Source organism: Engystomops pustulosus, chromosome 7, assembly GCF_040894005.1.
Source record: "Engystomops pustulosus chromosome 7, aEngPut4.maternal, whole genome shotgun sequence".
NCBI classification, from domain to species: domain Eukaryota; kingdom Metazoa; phylum Chordata; class Amphibia; order Anura; family Leptodactylidae; genus Engystomops; species Engystomops pustulosus.
Window position 1 is genome coordinate 49,758,290 of NC_092417.1, and position 22,978 is coordinate 49,781,267.

Here is a 22,978-nt window from a genome sequence, read left to right on the forward strand (position 1 = left end):
AAGTGGTGGGGGCCTCGGGGCTCGAGCCCCAGGAGCCACTCCTTTAATCCGGCCCTGATCAGTTGTACTGTGATTTGAGCCTAAAAAGTCTGTAATTTGCTCAAAAATAAGTCACAAAGAAAAAAAAAGTCTGTTTTGCAAAGATGCATTAGGTACACAGTGACAAACTAGTGATGGGTCGTTCTTGAACCAACTGGCACAAAGAGCCGGCTCCTTCGCATGAACGACAGGAGACGGCTCCCTGCAAAGGCTCACTTAACCCCGCCCCTAAATGGCTCACCACGCCCTCTTTAACCCATTAATATCGGATTAAAAGTGGAGTGTTGTGGGGTGACTGGCTGGCGAAGGTGGTGAGATAGAGTTGTCCACACAAACCCTGAACGACTGAAAGTCCCCTTTCACTCGCTTCCGTGAAACATAGACTGTCAGTTAAGTAGGCTGCCACCAACTTCTCGTCTGATATAAGCCCAGTCTATACAGGACTATATCGGGTCGGGAAATCAACCCCAGGGTAGCAAGTATATAACCGAGACACGGAGGTAGTGAATTTTTGTGGATCGATGATAAAAGAACGACGCTGGTTAAAGTACATAAACTGGACTGTAAACTGATGGTAGATGTGTCCGAGTAAGAATTCCTGAGGATCAGCATGCGACTGATAACCAGCACCCAGTTTCTTGTATTACAGGACAGCGGGTGCTGGTTAGCGATCACATGTGTTTCCATTAAACCGCATGTGGCATTGGGCCGTGGCACGCCCCCGTGCATTCTGATTCCTTTTTCTAAACAAGGAAATGCTACGTGTAACCACACCGGCCAGAGAAAATTTGGTGACTTACAAGAACTGTACATTTTTCACGTGGGCTCCATCCTTCCTTATTTAGTTGTCAGTAGATGTTTTTTTACTTTATTCTTGTGCAATCAACTTCCTTCCCCCTAAATAAAACAGAACATTAGCTTTCACAGGAAGTTCTAACTTCTGGCGCCATCTGTCTCGTGAAGCTGTGGGTCTCATATCTACCCATAATATATTATGTAATTTGTGAACAATAGATGATAATAATTGAGGTTGCCTGGGTTCGTAAATCTTAAAAGTCAAGCTGTCCCACATTTCTCCTAACTGGTCACCATCCTGTGTGTTTCACATAGTTTTTTTTTTCTGTACAAATCTTTATTATTGATGAGGACAACTGCTGCTGCAAGAAAATAACAAAGGTAACCCAGTATTCTGTCTAGCTGCTCTCGCATTCTTGCCATTTGTCATTCTTGCCATTTTTCTGATAAAATTATGGGCACAGGCACCACTGGTATCCATGATATGAGATACAGATATGAGTCTTGATAGGCAATGCAGCTTTTTAAGCCATAGCATGTAGATTACTATGGTAGATCTTTCTTTTATGAAAAGCCATGAAACAGTTATTAGTTATTTTTGTCTGATTTATGTCTGATTTAACAATAATTGTTGTGTCCACAAAAGACTACGGTATGTCTTTTTTTTTTATACTTTTTCAGCTTTTAGAGTCTGCTACCTAGCTTTGACTTGGTCCCTACCATCAACTGACTGACGGTAAGTTCCAATTATTTCACACCAGTTAAGAAAATTAAAGGAAAATTTACAATCTCGGACTATCTTTTCCTCATGTATGGTGTTGAACGGTGCCACATGTGTATGGCACCGTACCGAATCTGTGTGCCTACACATAGTAACGTATATACGGTCATGAAAATGTAGCCTAAGTCTAAGGATACATTCAGACGGCCGTCTGTGGGGATGTATATGTGGCCGCAAATTTGCGGCCCCAGATATATACGTTATCACAGATGGCAATGACGGTAAGGTGCCACATATGCTCTATCTTTCCCTGTGTGTGTGCGGCCGTGTGCAGCTTTTCTCTATGGAGTGGTGACCTCCTCCTCTCCAGTGCACAGCAGTACGCCCGCCCCAGCTGCGGCCAGTCATGCATACGGCTGTGTAAATGTACCCCAAGTGTAATCACAATGAACACAAATTTAGGGAGCACATGAGGTGTCTCTTCTTCGTATTTAATGTTCTACAAAAGATATATTATATTTGGAAGGCCTGCTTCAGATTTTACATTGGGGCTTAGCAGCTTCAGGTAACAGGTAACTTCTAATATTTGTGGTTGGTGCCAGTGTTTTTATGAAAACTTTTATTATCATTTTATACTGTTTGTATCATTACTTTGCTATTATTGCATAATTAGTTGTCCAAAGATCAAAACAAAACTGCTGAATCTCAGAACTATAACAAATGATTCTAGGAACATAGTTTTGATCTGAGTCAGCTATAGTGGAGACAGGGCCAACACTATGTGCAATGCAACTATACCAGTGCTGACAGTATACAGCTATGCCATATGAAAAATTGGATGGCGACTCCTAATTTCTAAAAACCTGACACCCCTAATGCTATCATTCATCCTACCCACCCTATGCTTATTCCGAGTTCCTGGACTTTGTGTTGCCCCTAGATACACCAAGACCCTTTTCCAGCTTTGGGTTAAAGGTCATGCACATAATCATTATTTTTGGACATGTGCAAGCCATTGTTTTAAATGATGACCAATTGTCCTGTTGTATGTCTATGGGCTACATGTATAAGCCGACTGCCAGAGCTGCGAACACAGGCATAATAGGACCTGCTCTATAATTTGTGTGGGGGGGGGGGGAACTCTGTTCTATTGTCATAATACACAATGCAATTCTTGTGCAGGTATCCTGAATCAGAAGATTCATCAATGGGCCATAATCTGGGAGTGTTTTGATGCAAGTTACAGATATATCTATGCAGCATCGTGCACACTATTGGTGACATCTTACCAGCCTGATAACATCTAAATTGAGTTTCAAATTGTTTTGAGACTACACCTTAAAAACATTGAGTGAAATAGGAAGTTAACAGGAAACCCTTAAAACAGAAGACGATGATGGATCTGCAGATAGTTGTGTTTTCAAAGAGAAGAACATCATTGCACTTATCATAATAATGCACAAAGGTGTGTTCAGGACTTGTTTCCGGTCTTTGGTGTAAGAAACGTTTAGAGTCTACAAAATTATATATTTAATAAAAATGGTATCTAATTATCTCCTAGTGTTTAAGCACATTTGATGTTTTATGCCTTTATCAGCATCTACTTTGCAGTAAACACTTTTATTTTACGTAAAGTGAGGGGCCCAAAGCAGGCTATTCGCATCATATTAAAAGAAGCAATGGGGCTTCAATGTGCCATCCACATAAGATGAATACTGCTTTTTCTACTTTTCCTCCCATCGGCACCATAGACCAAACTTAAAGAGAACCTGTCATCAGCAATGATTATGGTGATTGAGAAAACAACTTTGAAACATGTAATAGCTCTTTTATCTGAAATTTCTGCTTATCCCATCTTGCTAGTACACATTTTGGATGTCAAGTAGAAAAATCGAAATTCTCTATGCGGAGGTAAAGTCATGAGGTCATGTAGAGGTCTCCAAGACTATTACTGTTGATGAATTATATATACATAGCTGAATATGGCAAAGAGTTGTCTCCTACACAGAAGAGAAAGCAATACTAAGGCCTCTTCCACACTAGCGTTGCGTTTCACGTCAGGGTGCAATGCGTGAAAAATTGACGTTTTTGCCTGCGTTTTTGTTCCATTTTTCCTTGGAGTAATTAGCGTTTTTGCGTTTTTCACGCGCGTGTTGTTAGCGTTTTTTTTGCGTTTTCGGCGCATTTTTCACGCGCGAGTCAATGGGAGAATCGAGCATTTTTCAAAGGGACCATGGTTTGGGATTAAAATGTGTTATTTAATTGAAAAATAATGTCTTCTGATAAATTGCAATCATCTGCGATCTATTCTTCACTGTTCCGCGCGTATATTATCTCCCGACAAGTTAGCAGATTTGAAGAACAGTGAAGAATAGAATAAAATCATTGTACACAGTGAACACAGTGAACACAGGATCATTTAAGATAAAAACACAGTGCAGAACACAGTGCAGAATAGATTACAGATGTTCGGCACATCTGCTTACTTGTCGGGAGATACGCGCGGAACGGCGCGAACAAAATAGCATGTGAAGAACAATATATATGTGTGTGAAGAACACATTGCAGATGTTTAAATACATCTGCAATGTGTTCTTCACACATATATATTGTTCTTCACATGCTATTTTGGGCGCACCGTTCCGTGCGCATCTCCCGACAAGTAAGCAGATGTGCCGAACATCTGTAATCTATTCTGCACTGTGTTCTGCACTGTGTTTTTATCTTAAATGATCCTGTGTTCACTGTGTTCACTGTGTTCAATGATTTTATTCTATTCTTCACTGTTCTTCATTGTGTTTTTTTAATTAAATGCTCGATCGCGAGCAGGGGAAATAATGTTATTCTGGTCACCTAGCAACCCTTACGTTTAAAACGCATTGCACTCGCATTGCACTTGCAATGATTGCGAGTGCAATGCGTTCTTGATGCATCTCCATAGACTTGAATGGGGCGTGAAAATTGCGCGTGACTCGCAAAAATAGAGCATGCTGCGATTTTGACGCGCATGCAAACGAACGCAAGCACGCGCGTCAAAAACAACGCTAATGGAGAAAGAGCCATTGAATACAATGGGACAGAGTGCAATGCGAGTTCTGCGCGTCAAATGCACGCGCAGAACTCGCGCGTGAAAAACGCCAGTGTAGAAGGGGCTTAATAGCCTAAACATAATTATCAACTAGAGATAACACTGTAGATTTCGCAGCAACCTACCAGACATTAGCATTGATTGCTTTATCTTCTGTGATATTTGTAAGGCTGCATTCACACTGACGTATGCCTGTAGGGCTACAGCTACAGTGACCCCTCCCCACTCCAAAACAATGCATTACGTACGGCCTGTAACACAGGGAAAGATAGGACATGTCCAATCTTTTTCCCATGTACGGAGCGGTACGTGCAGCACTGTATCGCTCTGTGCGGCCACTGCCGGCCTATGGGGGACGTGTGTACCACTGCAATCTAGCGGCCATACATACATCGGCCTACGGTCATGTGAATACGGCCAAAAACAAAGGGAAACATACGTCGGGGATAAATTGACACATTGGGGAATATTTATCATACGCTGATGCCGGCATTAGATGGCCCGCCGCTGCTCTTTCATAGCCCGATACATCAAGAGGCTCCTGCCTCTTGATGTATCCAGCGAGGTCCTGCGCAGCGTTTATTTCTACAACAGGCCCTGCCGGGGAAATTTGCCGACTGCAGCGAGTGCGCAGGCGTGAGGACAGTAACGGTCTGTGCCGGCCCTCTCCTGCCCGGAAATGTCCCCCCCCCCCCCTCACAACCCACTGGTGTGAAGGTGGCGGATTGGGGAAAATAATCACAAGTCCTAGCAATAAGCTATCAGTTGCGATTATTTCAGGGCTTCTACACCACTGACGTTGCACAAAGGCCCTGATAAATATCCCCCATTGAGTACATTTAGGACTGAGTTTATGAAATATGTGCAGAACACGCTCAAGGATCTTTCTATGGTATGACAAAATGTTGATCTAAAGAGAAATATAAGTGCTGTTTATTCTCCTTTAACCATCGAAATAAAAATGCATGTTAGCTTACTCCATATTTCCTGAGATGTTTGTTTAAGAAGAAGTGAAGATAAGAAAATTGTTAAATTTATTTATGCACACAGTTTGGGGGTGGGAGGTTGGGAATTTTTGCTTGCATGTCAGAAAACATTTCACTAAAAATAATCTTATGCATCTAATGTACCTAATGTAAGATTGCAAAGCAAAAATGTCAAATAATATAAACATATTTTACTAAACTAAAAATAATAAAACATATTTTTATCCTGGTACTATAAAGCTTAAAGGTTAGTTTTGATATTTTTTCCAAATGATCTCCAAAATATCTACAGTACAGCATGATCTTCATTTTAAAGTTATGTTTATAAAAAACAGAAAACAAAAATCAAGGTAGCTTGTAATTCAGGTCTGGGAATGAACAGGTGACACAAATAGAGTCAGTGGGCCTTGAGACTAAACCCCCTTCCCAGGCTGTCCCTGCCTACTTGCCTCACTTACCCTTGGTGGTCAGGGACAAATAGTCGATGTTCCTTTCCAGTAAACACAGACAAGCCAAAACAAACACAGAAGAATAGTCTCCTGAGCCGGATAAAAAACAAGGAAGCATCAAGAATAAACCACTGTTCACACTAGCGATATTGGAGTGAAAATTAATGACACCATAAGCACATCATCAGCCGTTCTCTATGGTCATAGGATGACGCCAGCACAGATGTTACACACAGCACAGATTTACAGACCTCGACATAGAGCAAATCACTCAGTGCTTGGCCATGTGCTGTTTGCACTGAAGTCACACCTGAGGCCTGGGATTGGCGGCTAAAGTTATCCGCACTGAACACGGCTCGCTCAACCTTTTTCTGGCCCATGTCCATGTAGAGTGTAGTGTGCACATTGCCAAAGTGTTTTTATTATAAAACTGGCTTTTTAAAAAAAAAAATCAGATCATTTTTATTAGTTACACCAACACATTTTCCGTTTACAACAATGAGAATAAAACTTGACAACACATTCCCTTTCTATACCCTCCCTCCCCTATATCCCTCCCATTTCTCGGTACAACAATACAGAAGACTTTTTCACAAAGCGCTTCCCCCTACCCTCGGGAAACCATTCCGTCATGCATCTATTTCATAATTGATGCATGACGGGGTGGTTTCCCGAGGGTAGGGGGGAAACACTCCTAATTGGCCACTCCCAAGGACACTGCTCTGCAAAGAGAAAGGTAACCTTTCATCAAACTTTTCTTTTTAACAGAAAGAGACAGCTTTTTTATAAAAACACAATGTGCACGCTAGTCTCTATTGTCAGTGCTACTCCAAATATGCCTCATTCCTATACATCTTTACTATTTTCAAAAACGTAGCCTTTTTTACAATTTTTTTTAAATTTATATGCTAACTACCTGCAGAGGCTACTTGGGGTGTGAGCTCCACATTCCAAGTAGCCCTGCAGATCTGCCTCCCGGTGTGTTCATGCTGCCTGTGAAAGTGGTGGCATGGCCCTCCCAGCTGCTGTGGTTTCCAGCGCGCTGGCGGCTTCAGGGGAGCTCTGCAGATGCACAGAAGCGTCTGGCCCCGAGACGGCTTTACTGATGTTACACACAAAGTACAGAAGCCACTGCGCCTATGTGGCCAGTTTTCTCTACAGAGGCTACTCAGGATGTGGAGTAGACTTAGCCCCCGGGGCTCATAGGGGCTACTCCCCGACCAAAGCAGCCTCTGCAGATGATTAGCACATAAATAAAATAAACTATTAGGAAATAGTAAAAAGTGTAAAGGGATGAGGCATATTTGGGGAATCTACCATCTGATAAGTAGATTGTTTACGGTAGATTTCCTTTAAAAGTAAAAAAAATGTACTTTTAGCTATTGATGGAATTTTTATTTCTGTTTTTAATGTTTGTAATTATTGAACCATAAAAATAATTCTTTGTAATGAAGGCTTGTGTTTTACATGCTTTACTATCTGCTTTTTATTTTCTGTTTTGTCAAAGAACCTACAAGATTTGTAAAGATGACAAATTACAATTACAGCAAGAGGGTGAATAGGGTTTTTTTTGGCAAATATGAGAGATAAGTAATGCATGTTTTTTTTTATCTCTGCTGATCCTGAATAAGAAACATTTATGAACAGTGTAAGCTTATGATATAATATTGCAGGAACAAGGGTTTGCCTTTCACCAGCACTGGGGATCCAATTAAAGAAGGCAAACTATCTATATGGTTACTGGGACATTTGCTAATAGTCTACAATGTAATATTATTGTTATAAGACTCTGTTTATACCTCAGCAGGGATTAGAATTTTAGGAAATCCTACAGGAGACAAGTCTATCATACAATATGTCACATACAATGAATTGATGGACTCCACTGAATGTAATGGTGTCCATTGGGTCTCTGTTATGATTGCCATCCGTGGCGTAACTTGTAGTTGATGCGCCCAGTGCAATGTGTCTGTGCCAGGCGCCCAACTATAATGTATGATTTATATTACCAGACTCCCCATATGGAAAAGTGACACCTTATGGACCCCCTCTTGGGCACAATTGTGACCGCACAATCTGCACCCCCTAAACTTATGCCCCTAGTAGCAAAAGTTCAGTTTATTACGGAGAGTGAAAAAGGCTGTTCCCAGATCCATCTGGTAGAAACTTATCTTGGGGACGACGGAGGTTGAATATTAAGTTTATCTGTTTTATCAAACTGGCAAACTGCGGGGGGGCGGCTGTATGCCATGTGGGGTAGGCTGTATGCTACGTGGGGCAGGCTGTATACTACATGGGGCAGACTGTACACTACATGGGGGTTGGCTGTATACTACATGCGGGCTGGCTGTATACTACATGGGGCAGACTGTATACTACTGGGGGCTGGCTGTATACTACATGGGGGCTGGCTGGCTGTATACTACATGGGGCTGGCTGTATATTACATGGGGGCTGGCTGGCTGTATACTACTGACCAATGCTTTTCCCTATACTCGATTCAATAGGTTTTCTCAGTTTTTGGTGGTGAATTAGGGGTCTCGGCTTATACTCGGGTTTGCTTATACTCGAGTATATAGGGTATGTCATGTAGTTAACCAAAAGGAAAAAACTCACACCAGCCAAACTGGATACCCCAACAAAAGTAGGAGCAAGCCATCAGCCATAGATGATCAGAGTTTCTTGGAGGGGAACCAAGTAGCTTATTTTTGGTTAATACAGATATACTTAAAATACATAAACATATATTCTTTATTTAACCTTTTACTTTCTAGGACAAAACACAGTCATGTTTGAGGGAAAAACATACAGCGTACAAACAACAAAGGTCAGGCAAACAATGAAAATGGCTACATCAGAGAATGGCTGTGAGGGTGGTTCCATACGTTCAGTTTTTTAGATGCAGTTTTTGATGACTAAACCAGGGGTGGAGTGAAAATGGAGGAGGAGCAGCTCTTCTTAATGTCCTCACCCATTATCATCCACAACTGCTTTTGGCTTCAAAAACTGCATGTGAAAAACTGAACGTGTGAACACACCCTCAGGGAACTCCTCAGTCCCCTGCAGCCAGAAGCAATCTGTATCCTTTAGGTGAAATGTGCCATGTGGTGGGGAATTCCTCAAAAGAGCCTACAGCAGGTGCAATCAGTTCGTTCATGAGCTTAATGTTGTTGACTTTGGAAAACCACAGGGAAACAGCGGGAGAAGTAAATTGGTGCCACAAGCTATAGATGCGCAACCTTACCGCCATGATAAGAGAGCATAGGAGAGAGTGCCTAAGTTGCAATCTTGCATCATCTTACATCACTTGATTAAATAAATACCTCTCTACTTTTATCTGATGTCCACGATGAGATATATAGTGGAAAGGCACCTAAATCCCTGAATTATTTAACCTTCCATCACTAAGATTGGTTGCCTATACCTAAGCCGAACCCAGGGAAGTTGCAGCATCGTAAGGACCTATTAACATATACCACATGTTGTTCTACACAGGTATTGTACCCGCACTATTCACCTAATTGCAGTTTTGCCCACTGGCATCCTCCAGTATCCTAGTGAAACAAGTATTGCCTAAGATGGGTATACATGATAGAATTATCTGAACAATAGAGATGTCGAGGTTACAGATCGATAATGTCATCAGAACTCCAGCAACCCACGTTCCGGGTCGCAGGCGCACCCGTGCCCCTCTACACTGCCCAGGACCTCTGCCCTCTTCCTCACCTAGCCGCGTTCCAGCCTCCTAGATTTCAAGGGCAGGCAATAATTGGCACTGGCTGGCCGCCTTTTCTGTTAAATGTCCGGCCCCTTCCTGTGTTCCCTGCCAAATCTTTGTCCCTCACAGCCCTAGAGAAAGCTTGTCTAATTCCCAGTGCTCGCATTCTGAATTTGATCCTGTGCTGCCCGTCCTGACCTACCGCTACGTCCCTGACTCTGATCCTGTGCTGCATGTCTTGACCACCTGCCTGTCCCCGACCACGATCTTGCCTTACGACTCTGTACCTCGCCTTGGCCGTCACCGCCGACCAAGTTACCTCTCTGGAGCAACCTGGTGGTACCATGCTGCAGCAATTCCAACCTGCTTTGTGGCGGGCTTTGGTGAAAACCGGGTGCCACTTAGACTCCGCTACCAGGTGTTGGCTTATGTCATCGTCCGCAGTGGTACTGTGGGTCCACTACCCCTGGAGCCTGACAGATAAGGTGCCAAACCAGAAAAAAAGAACAAAAGGGAGAGTAGCAGATTTTGGGAAATAAATAAAACATTGATTTTTATTAATATTCATTAAAAAATATCAGATAAAGGAGAAAAAAAAAACATCACAAGGAGAGCCAACAGGCAAAGGACGACTGGGACAGCGTGACTAAAGCACCAAACCACCATGTATAAATGTATACAAATATAAATGTACAAAAGCTCAGTTGCACTATAATATAATATAATAATATGGTGTAAAGTGTTATTAGTGTTAGATATACAGGCGGTCCCCGACTTAAGGACACCCGACTTACAGACAACCCATAGTTACAGACAGACCCCTCTGACCTCTGGTGAAGCTCTCTGGATTTTACTATAGTCCCAGATTGCAATAATCAGCTGTAAGGTGTCTGTAATGAAGCTTTATTGATAATCCTTGGTCCCATTACAGCAAAAAATGTTTAAACTCCAATTGTCACTATGGCCAAATTTTTTTGGTCTGGATCTACAATTATAAAATATACAAATTCAACTTAAGAACAAACCTCCGGACCCTATCTTGTACGTAACCCGGGGACTGCCTGTACTCACAATAGAGTGAAACAAGTGCGTGCAATTCACAGTATTTACATACAGCCTATGTCCAATTAAACGCTTCCCAGCATGCTCCCCAACACGTTTCAGTGCCACAGACCTTAAATGAGTGCCGCTTATCAATGAGGTAATAAAGTAGTTGATGGAGATTGTGTGGCCTGCTTGTAATGATGATGAAGCTGACCCTGTTCCATGTTACCAGGAACGGACATTAATTACATCCAAGTGACGTTGCCACAGACATGCCAACCCAGGAAAGACTGCAGAGGAAGGAATGCATATGCAACACTCCATACCTGACACTCCATACTCATTCCTGACATGGGAGCTGCAGATTAGTCATGAACTAAAGTCAGTAGTGATGGGAAGTCCGGCTCTTTATAGTGAGCTGGATCATTAGGCTCTGCTGAAAGTGCGGCCTCTTTTGGCTCCTGAACAGCTCCCTATGTAATTACTTAGAGAATCATTTTCAGGCAGCCAGCCACTCATCCCCACTCCACTTTTAACCCCAAATTTTTGGATTAAAATGGGGCGTGGTCGCGTCATATGGCCGGCGCTGAGAAGCTGACTCCTCTCGTTTGCAGGTCATTGTGCCAGCTCGTTCGTGAACGACCCATCACTAGATGTAAGATGGTAAAATAAAAATAATGGTTCATACCCTGATCAATAAGGTGGTCCTTACTGTTGGTTGGGAGATTTTGGAAAATAATATTTTTGTATTGTTGTGTTGATAAACTTGAAGGGGGTAAACTTAAAAAATGCTTCTGAGGCTCACTGAATTTTAACACTAAACAAATACCAATGCTTTGTGTTATTTTGCCTGAAGAAGTGCAGCAAACAAGCTCAACCAACAGGTTATAATGGAAAAACCTTGGAAACGACTGCAGTTAACTTTTGTCTTAGGGACAGTTCACATCTCAGTTATTTCATTGTTTTCTTTTATCATTTATTGTGAGCTAAAACCTGGTGTTAAAAACTAAACTACAGTTTTGTCATATGAGTATAGTGGAATCCAAAGCTGTGGAGCATTAATACTGTACATCCTTTCATAAGATTCCTATTTATGAATTCAGTCCCATGTAAATAACCTTGAGCGTAAACACCCAGGAAATTCTTAGGAATATTCCAAGTGCAATAGTATGTGATAAGACTAGTTAGACATTTAACCTTGAAGTGAGAGATAGCACAGTTATGTGTTTATCTATAAAGTCTCCAGGAATGCTGTAAAATCCAAAGTGTTTCCTATAAAGATATTATTTCCTGCATTTTTCTGCGGAAAAAGAAACAAGTAGTTTAATTTAATAAGCAAGTACTTAGTATCATGTATATTTCATAGTCTATCTAGCCATCATATTAAAGGGAATGTGTCATCAAAATAATTTAAAAAAATCATGCAAATTACTGATTTTAGGATTCATGGGCCATTTTTATTTTTATTTTTTCAAGTATATTTTAAAGGGAACCTACCACCATGATTCTACCTATAAAGGTAGAACGGGTGGTAGGTGGATGAATGGGACGTGAAGATAGCTCTTTTTTGGGCTAATCCTCACGTCCCGGCTATCCTTTAGTAAACCTTAATCCGTGGGTATGCAAATTTTTTTAAGCGGCTACTGGGGCGTGGAGTAGCCGGAGGTGCTCGTAACTGCGCGCCAAACATGGTAGGCGGAGGAAAGAGGCTTGTGGGGCGTGGAGTAGCCGCGGCGTGTAGCCTCATGTCCGGCTACTCCACGCCCCAGTAGCGGCTCAAAAAATTTGCATACCCACGGATTAAAGTTTACTAAAGGATATCCTCACATCCCATTCATACACCTACCACCCGTTCTACCTTTATAGGTAGAATCATGGTGGTAGGTGCCCTTTAAGTATAGAATAATGTATGTAAGGGACTTTGATGATGCCATGATTGAGGTGGGGTTAGTGTACTTCTTTTTTTTCTCTTGCAAGTGTTAGAGATTTTTTATCTAGGACTCAAAACAGTCCTTCATGTTGTACAGGTGACTTTCAAATTAAATATTTCATGGCTCCCGGTACCAGAAGGAGAGAACAAACCCAAGACACACGTCAGTCTCTTAGTGTATGTAAAGATCTTCTTTCTCGTTTAATCTCTCAAATGCATTATATCACAGACAAAAAAAGACAGCATTGGGGGGCATGAAGAAGGAGATAAGAATACTGTGATGCTATTGGCCATAATGAATACACTGGCACATTCTGTGAAAAAACAGGCCTTGTTCACAAACATGTTTATACTACAGAATGTGCAGAGAATGTCTCCAGAAGCTTCTTGATAACCAAAACAAATAAGAAAACAGAGGCTGAAGGACAGTAAAAATGCCAAGGATAATGTGAAAGGCAAAAAACAGTTTAAATAAAAAAAATAGCTGAATTAAAACATTTAACTCTATAGCTTCTGAGTGGGCAACATACCCCCCCCCAGGCCACACCCACAGATCAGTAGAGGTACTTGTAACAGTACAGACAAAGCTGTGTAAGAGACTCTTTATTTAAATACAAATGAAATGCTCACCATGCTGTTATTTTCAATTAAGCAATTTTTCTTTATCGGAAGTATAGAAATTCAGACATGTCTGAAGAAGGGGGCCACGCTCTGAAACGTCACATGATGTACTGGATGCCGTCCTCCTTAGGGGAGTAACTACCTGGTGTGCTCAGCCCGTTCCCCTGGAGTTCACGCTGGATTATATGGACTTTCACACTTGGGTGTTTATGTATTGCCTAAAATGCCTGTAACAATTTATATACTTCCAATAAAGAAAAATTGCTAAATTGAAAATAACAGCGTGGTGAGCATTTCATTCGGATTTAAAGGATTACTCAGGGTGTGGAGACCCAAAGAAATGCTGAGGGATTATTTCGATAACATATTCTTGACATGATGAGTCTCTTGGTAACATCATCACAGGGCTTCTTCCCTGCTATGAACTGTGCTCTACATGCACGGAAAGTGTACACAGCCAAAGATTCCTCTGGTGGACAACAGCGAGATATATTATAAATTATTTTTTATGCTTTTCCTTAAATGGGTAAAGCAAGCTTCCTTGGTGCTGATGCCAGCACTTTTTTCATAGGATTTTACCTGAGATTAGAAATAATATATTAAAGGTTATTCACATTAAATAGCTGTCATGTGAATGTCAGCTATTTGTCATGTGATACTATGCAGTGTTCATCGCATATATTAGTTGAAATCTCACTGGATTTAATGCTAAATAAGAAAACAAAGTTCATGGGAACTTTGGGCATAATAAATTTGAATCAGCTTCAGTACAGATACCGGGAAAGGTAGTCTCTTCCCACTTAACTTCTGCTGAAGATTTTTGACAAACATCCTCAGAACAGAAAAATGCCATAATTCTGGAAAGAAAAGGGTCAACAGCACAATATGGGCATTATTCTGTTTGTTTTTAAAGGGGGAATAACAATTCAACAATTTGGTAAAAAAATCATTATGACATCAACTTTCCAAAGAAGTCAAGGTTTTTGGAATTAAAGGAGAAAGGGAGTGTTTAACCCCTACGGGACGCAGCCTCTTTTGGCCTTAAGGACGCGGCCCCATTCTTCAAATCTGACCTGTGTCACTATAAGTGGTTATAGTTTTGGAACGCTATGAGATATCCAGAAGATTTTGAGATTGTTTTCTCGTGACACATTGTACTTCAAATTAGTTTAAAAATTTGGATGAAATCTTTTGTGTTTAGTTATGAAAAAAAACTAAATTTGGCAAAAATTTGGAAAAATTCTTTATTTTCAACGTTCTAAATTCTCTACTTTTGATGCAGATAGTCATAGCTCCCAAATAAATTCATAACTTACATTTCCCAAGTGTCTGCTTTATGCTGGCATGGTTTTTTAAGATTCCACATATTTTACTAGAATGTTATGAGGCTCAGAATTTGGGTGGCATTTTTCACATTTTTTGTAAAATCACCAAAACCTGTATTTAGATGGACCTGCTCAACTTCTAATTGACACTGAGAGGCCTAAATAATAGTGAGACTCGTAAATTACCCCATTGTGGAAACTACACACCTCAACGTATGAAAAACCACTTTTAAGAAGTTTGTTAACGCTTTACGTGTTTTATAGGGGTTAAAACAAAATGGAGGTGCAGTCTCCAAATTGTAATATTTTTTCAATATACACCCATTTTGGGTGGAAAATTAAACATTTACAATGGATTAAATGAATAAAGGCTCCACAAAGTTTGTTACCCAATCTCTCCCGAGTACACGGATACCCCATATGTGGTGGTAACCTGCTGTATGGGCGCACGGCCGGGCATAGAAGGGAAGGAGGCGCCATCCAGATCAGATTTGCTATGTCACATTGTACAGGCTATAATTTTTTTCTTTTTTTTATTGTGGACCTATAGGGGCTTATTTCTTTTGCCACATGAGATGCACTTTTCTGGTACGTAATTTGGGGGAATCTATAGGCTAATTGGTGAGATTTTATTAACTCTTTGTTGGTGGAGGAAATGAAAATCATCACTTTTCAGGAAGATTTTTATGGGGTTTTTTTTTTGGCTGTTTACCATACCATAAAAATAGTATATTATTTTTATTCTAAGGGTCGCCACGATTACAAAAAGACCTCATTTATATAGATTTTTTATTTTTTTCCCATTTTTACTGCATAAAAAGTAATTTGGCAAAAATGTTGTTAATTTTAGCATCACCGTCTTTCATATGCATAACTTTTTTATTTTTCGCCTCACAAATCTGTTTAAGGGCTTATTTTTTGCGAGAAGGATTTTTCTTTTTAGTGGTCTTATTTTAGAGTGCATAACATTTTTTAAATCCCTTTTTAGAGCATTTTTATAGGGTATTAATTGAAAATGATCTTTTTTCTGGAGCTTTTTTTTGTTTTGTTTTTTTACGGGGTTCACTTTGCGGATCTAATAACGATTCTGTTTTATTATACAGATTGTTACGGACGCAGGGATACCAAATATGTGGGGGTTTTGTGTATTTTATTCAATTGTACTGAATAAAAACCAATTTGGAGAAAATCTTGTTCATTTTAGCATCACCATCTTTTCATATGCATAACTTTTTTATTTTTCGGCTGACAAATCTGGTTAGGGGCTTATTTTTTGCGAGAAGAGTTGTTCTTTTTAGTGGGCTTACTTTGGAGTGCATAACATTTTTTAAATTACATTTTAGAGCATTTTTTTATAGGGTATTAATTAAAAATTATCTTTTTTCGGAACGTTTTTGCGTTTTTTTTCTACGGCGTGTACCGTGCGGGTCCAGTAACGATTCTGTTTTATTATACAGATTGTTACGGACGCGGCAATACCAAATATGCGGGGTTTTTTGTGTTTTTGTGTTTTTTATACTTTATTAAGTGTTTTTATGGGAAAGTGACATTTTAGGGGCTTATATTTTTATGTATTTATTTTTTATTTATTATAATGTGTAGTGTTAAGTGTTTTTGCATATTTTTACTTATACATACTTGAACTTGAACCAGTGATGCTCTGATCACTGGTTTAAGTTCAATACACTGCTCTACAATACTATTTTATTGTAGAGCAGTGTAAACTGTCTGAGCAAGCTTGCGCATGCTCAGACAGTTTACAGTCAGACCCGGAAGGGGTCTGGCTGCCATGGAGACCGGGCAGCTCCGGGGCACATGCCAGTCCTCGGAGCTGCCCAGAAGTGGATCGGATCCCCCGGTAAGCGGCACGGGGGATCCGATCCACAGCGCAAACACCCTTACACGCCGCGGTCATGTTTGACCGCGGCGTGTAAGGGGTTAACACCCGCGATTGGAGCCGGCTCCGATCGCGGGTGTTAGCGCAGGCTGTCAGCTGTACTAGACAGCTGACAGGTGCTGCTTCTGGTACCGGCTCCGTTCGTGAGCCGGTGCCAGAAGCAGGACGTTATAGAACGTCCCCGTGCGCTAAGCATCTAGCCCCGGGGACGTACTATAACGTCCTGGTGCGCCTAGGGGTTAAATATTCCAATAGACACAACAAAGGTAGCTGCTCCCACCTATGTTGCTATGTTTAGTAACCTTCCTGTTAATAGGAAGTGACCCATTTTGATATAAAAAAAAACAAGAATAGTTAATTAGCTTTATTGTTTTTTTTTGTAATTTTTGCATTTATTTGGATGCTATGCCCAATAAACTGAAGTTTTTTACAGATTTGCTATTGGCCATTGGCACACACATGATCCTCCCTTTTTTGAGTCTCACAATAAACTGAAGAGTACAGGAAAAAACTTGTAACCTGTTAAGTTAAAATTTTGCTTCAGGGTAAGCATTTCTCAGCAAGTTGTAACAGGAAAGTAGAAAGAGCAGTATAGGTAAAGAGCTTCCTTATTGAGGTTTGTATAATCCAACAATCATTCTTGGCCTTTGCAAGAGACTATACAGTGGGTATAGAAAGTATTTAGACACCTTTACATTTTTTCACTCTTTGTTTCATTGTAGCCAATTGGTAAAAAAGTTTTTTTTGCTCAATAATGTACACTCTGCATCCCAACTTGACAGAAAAAAAACAGAAATCCCATGTACAGCTACGAACCTAAAACCCCTATCCCCATTTATATGGCAGCCAGAGGTAATTAAATACTTGGGGGTCTAGCTGCCCGGTGATCCCAAAAATATTTATAAGCTAAATTTCTGTCGGCCATTTAACAACTACTAGACTGCCATGACTTACCTAATACTTCTTAAATGGGGAGAAAGATAGTGGGTTAGTTGAGAACAGACCAGGCGTTCCAGGAGTTTGGAGATGAAAGGGAGCTAAGAAACTGGTCTGTAGTTAGTAGCATTGGATGGGTCCAGGGAAGGTTTCTTTGGTAATGGGGTAATAACAGCATGCTTGAAAGAAGAGGGGACGACACTAGAAGGGAGAGAGGTTGAAGATTTTAGTGAGGTGAGAAGTGACTGCTGGGGAGAAAGACTGTACGAGATGTCAGGGGATAGGGTCACTGATGCAGGTAGTGTGTCGAGCAGAGGAAAGGAGCCTGGACACTACTTCCTCTGTGACTGGCAGAGGATCCCCAAATCCAAGTGTGTAAAACTTGCTGCCTCATTCCCAATAAGACTCATGGCTGTACTAGCTCAAAAGAGGCTTCTTCTCAATATTGAGCAAAGGTTCTGCATACTTCTGACCATGTGATATTTCAGTTTTTCTGGTTTAATAAATTAGAAAAAATATCTATCTACCATTGGTTTCTACTGTTGTTGGTTCTACTGGTAAACCGACAGCAAAAAGCCAATCAACAAGAAGAGCTGTCAAGATAAAAATTCTGGGTATCATAGCTCTATGTTACATCCCATAAGTCTATGGCACACAGTATCTTCTTAGATATGAGGCAAGTAACAACAGAGGAGCAATGACAAATAGGGCATTTTTAAAGGGAATCTGTCATCAGGAGCCCTTTTTCTGCCTCCCCCATATCCCCATAGAGAATAATGTACAGTAAATATAGTACATAATATAGTAAATCTGGCTTTTTCCAAAACAAAAAAAAAAGTTTCAATCAAAGTTTAGCTTTCTGCATGCAGAGCTGTGACCTTAGTCCCCTGGGAGTGGCCAGTAAGGAGTTGGGCAGACATGTATGACTTCCTGAGGGGGAAGCAACAGGGTGAGGAGAGGTGGGAGGGATGGCAGTTTTTTAAAATTTGTAATCAATGCATAATGGAGCCGCTTCCCGAGGGAGGGGGTGAGGGAACCGCTCCTCACTGGCCACCCCCAGGGGACTAGGGACACAGCCCCGCATAGAGAAAGCTAAACTTTGATCCAACTTTTTTTGGGGGGGGAAAAGACAGTTTTACTATAAATACTCCTTGGCAATTTGTACACTATTCTCTTGGGGAAGCCAAAAAAAAAATAGCTCCTAATGACAGGTTCCCTTTAAAGCCTCTAACACCATTCGATTAGCTTTGGTTTCTATTGGTATATATTGCTAATGCAGAAATAACAATGGACATCATAAAGTCATGAAGCCAACATAACCAGTTCCCAATACAAGGCCCACTTATTTCCAGAAAAACTGTGTAGGCTCCACTGTAGGACAATTTAGGTTTATATTCTGAGCCTTGTAGCCAAGAAAAGCCAAAAAAGGAGGAGATAGGTACTACAAACTAACTATGTTTGAATGGCCCTGCAGTACTTCTACATCCACCCCATAAAGTTCAGTGACCTCAGAGGCAGCAGTAATGAAAAGACTTAGTTTGCTACGTCTTTCCATTTTGCTTTTTACACAGTGTAAACCTGATATTTGTCAGACTGAGTCAAAAACTATTATTATTTATTTACTGATCAACATTATTCCCATGGTGCTGTACAACCAGTATAAATCTATGTACATGCTCAGCGTATACCCAGGCCGAGGTGTAAACCTAACTTACATGGACATTTAATGGATAGGATTTCATTAGTACAAGTATTTTTACTGATAGGTGACATCGCCTGTAGGTATACACAGGGCTTTGTCCACAGTTTTGTTAAGCAGGTAAACATTCTCTTCAGCCTGTTGCACCTGCTTAATGTAATGAGTCCCATGATTGTCATATAAGCAGAAGAGGAAAATTATCCCAGCAGCTAATGACTGATACCCATTGAAGTTTGCAGAATGGCTCATCCCTGGAGAGAAATAAAAGACTTGTGTCTGTTCACATACCCCCTGGGTGTTCATTGTGTTCATCAGTAATGTCCTTCACTACACTGATTACTAACGATATATATAATTGCTCAACTAAAGAAATACAATATTCCATTTATACTGATTACATTCAGGTGTGTGAGTCAGCACCTAGTTTCCATATTACCCTCTTTAGTTTGTGTAAAGATTAAGATAAGTTTGGCAATTATTATATATAGATATAGTATATATAAATAAATAATATATATTATACTAGCTGTAGATCCTGGCGTTGCCCAGGATAGTAAATAACTGCTCTTAACTATAACAAAATAGAATTAGTTAACAAAAAATATCTATCTAAGCATCTATCTCTCTCTGTCTTTCACTCACTCTCCCTGCCTCTCTCTCAGTTACTCACCCTGTCTGTCTCTAACTCACAGGCTGTCTCTCTGTCACTTACTCACGCTACCTGCCTGTCTTTCACTCAGTCAGTCATTTTTCGCGCCTGTTTCTGTCACTCACTCTCCCCTCCTATCTCTCTTTCACTCACTCTCCCCACCTGTCTATCTGTCACTCTCGTACTCTCCCTGTCTGTCTATCTGTCTCTCAGTTACACTCACTGGCTGCCTCTCTGTCACTCACTCTTCCCATCTGTCTCTCACAGGGTGGGTGGCTGGCTGTATACATGGGTGAGGTTGGCTGGCTGTATACAGGAGGGGGCTGGCTCACTTTATACTGGGGGGTATGCTGGCTATATACTAGGGGGGCTAGCTGGCTATATACTGGGAGGGGGGGCTTGCTGGCTTTATACTGGAGAGTGGCTGGCCATATACTGGGGGCTGTCTGGCTATGTATAGGGGGCTGACTATATACTGGGTGGGATGGCTGGCTATATACTGGGGAGGGGCATGCTGACTATATACTGGGGGAGCTGGCTATATACTGGGGGGGGCTGTCTGGCTATATATAGTGGGGCTGGTTATATGCTGGGCTTGCTGGCTATATACAGGATGGCAGGCTGGCTATATACTGGGTGGGCTGGCTGGCTATATACTGGGGGGCTGTATACTAGGGAGACTGGCTGACTGTATACTTGGGGAAGGCTATATACAGGGGGGTTGGTTGTATACTGGGGGAGCTGTCTGGCTAAATACAGGAGGGCTGTCTGTATACCGAGGGGAGCTTTCTGGCTATATACAGGGAGGTCAGGCTGTCTGTATACTGGGGAGAGGCTGGCTGGCAATATACTGAAGGGGCTGGCTGTATACTAGGGGAACTGACTGGCTGTATACTGGGGGTTGGCTATATACTGGGGGGGTTGGCTAGCTCTATATATCTGGGGGGGCTGGCTATAAACTGGGGAACTGGCTGGATATATACATGGGGCTGGAATATACTGGGGGGGCTGGATGGCTATATACTGGGAGGCTGGTTGGCTATATACTGGGGGTCTGGCTATATACTGTATAAACGTATTGTGCAGCTCTTGCAGAATTATATTTTAAAATATGTGGTGCTTTTGGCTCTCTCAGCCAAAAAGGTTCCTGACCCCTGGCCTATTGTAACCTATCAAAAGTCAGAGCTCATAATGACCTGTGGCAAAAAAGAAGCTGAGCTGTGATTACGTGCTTATTGCTACAGCAGCCAATGGCTCCTGTATATGGTGGCTATCATATTACCTCATATTACTTCACATCTTATGCTCATTGCCCATAGTAACCAATTAAAGTTCAGGGCTCATATTAATGACCAGTGGCAGAGCAGCAACCAATCACGACTCAGCTTCTAACTGCCACAGCAGCAGCAGCAGACAATGGCTCCTGTATACGGTGAGTAATAAGTGGATTTTGGAAAGTGTGAGTTGAAAATTTCGGCTCAAACCTAGTCTATGACGTTCCCAGATTCACAGGTAGTAACTTTGCAAAATTTGGTTATTGAAACCCCACGGTACAGATTCCTTCAGTGGACATACATACATATATACACTCAGCTTTATATATTAGATATAATGCAATTATATAAAGTATATGATATGATATACAATGAAGAAGGGGGAAACTTTGCCATACTTAATCTTCCACTAGTACCAAGAGTCTCCAAGGCGCAATTTGCTACCCCTATGCCCTGCCATACCCCTATGCCCTGCCATAGTATACATTTACATATATAAGGAAGAAACTTACCCACTGTCCTTAGGGGTTGCCAAGACAGTATCTCCTAACCTCTGCTCCGCAAATGCATTATTTTGACAGGGAGGGTGCTTGCTGTCATAAGTTTTTACTATATAAAACTGCATGTGTAACCATACCTTTGTGTTTGTTGTTTGTAGCACCAGGACTTTGAAAAATACATTTGCATTGCAGGATTGTAACTGGACTCTCTTCACTCTTCACTGAATGAAAAAATAGCCCCTATGCCATGAATTACTGCTTTTGGTTTGACTACTACAGCAGTTACTCAAGGGACAGGGGTTTTGCTGTGCACAGTGAAGAAATCTCACCCACAAGTGCACCAGAGTGCTCCAAGTCCAGCTACAATCCTGCAATATAAATGCAATTTTCAAAATCCTGCTGTTTCAAACATCACATACAGAAATTCAGAGCTGCTACCTTACACTGTCTACAAGTTCTACAGGACTGCAGACACAAAACATTTTGCCACATAAGCCTACAACTTTAAAGCAAATCTACCATCAATGGAAACAAATATTCAATTTTAAGACTTGGTGAAACTTAATTGCATATTCAGGAAGGTCTTGGCAGTGATATCAGGCTTGGGTTTCTTCTTAATAAGGCATAATTCTGACTATACAGTGACTCTTTCCAGTCAATTTGCTAAAATGCTAAATATCTATAAACTGGTTAACACCTTAAACAAACAAGATTAGAAGTGTAGATTTCGAAAGCACTAACTCTATGAAGAACACTGAGGCTCACATTTTTCTTGCTTATATCATATTTCTTGGAAAGGAGTTGATATCATTTTGTAAAGTTTTTCAAACACCACAGCTACTGTAGTTTCTACAAGGACATGCTAAAAGTATATGGCTAGCCAAACAAGTTCAACCAAGGAAGGAAGGGATTGGAGGAGGAAGGGATTTAGGGGAAATATTTCTATATAACATAACCATCAATGTTATTTAGGTGTTAAAAGGCATCTAGACCCTTCTTGAACCTCTCTGCTGTCCCTGCTGTGACCAGCGCCTGAGGCAGGCTATTCCACAGATTGAAAGTTGTGTCATTTGCAGCTAGAACACCATCCCAAATGTGATGGATGTGGGTGTAAACATCATACTTTCTCTGTGCCTAACACAGGACAATTGCCCCATAACTAGGCATAACAACCTCCTTATCTCAGTAAGAACACTTGGACATTTCTGGGTCTTCCCAATAGAAAATCAGAACTTAATATTTGGTAAAGAAACCTATTTAAAGGGAACCTGTCACCACATTTGCACATATACAGCCAGTGACAGGTT

At 41.1% G+C, this 22,978-nt stretch overlaps 1 long non-coding RNA gene across 1 annotated transcript; it reads left to right on the forward strand.

The window, feature by feature from the left end:
- Positions 1 to 1,397: 1,397 nt before the first annotated feature.
- On the forward strand, positions 1,398 to 3,108 carry LOC140068763 (uncharacterized). Its single transcript, XR_011848546.1, has 2 exons — positions 1,398 to 1,570; positions 2,738 to 3,108. It is a non-coding gene; the product is annotated as an uncharacterized lncRNA (long non-coding RNA).
- Positions 3,109 to 22,978: the final 19,870 nt, after the last annotated feature.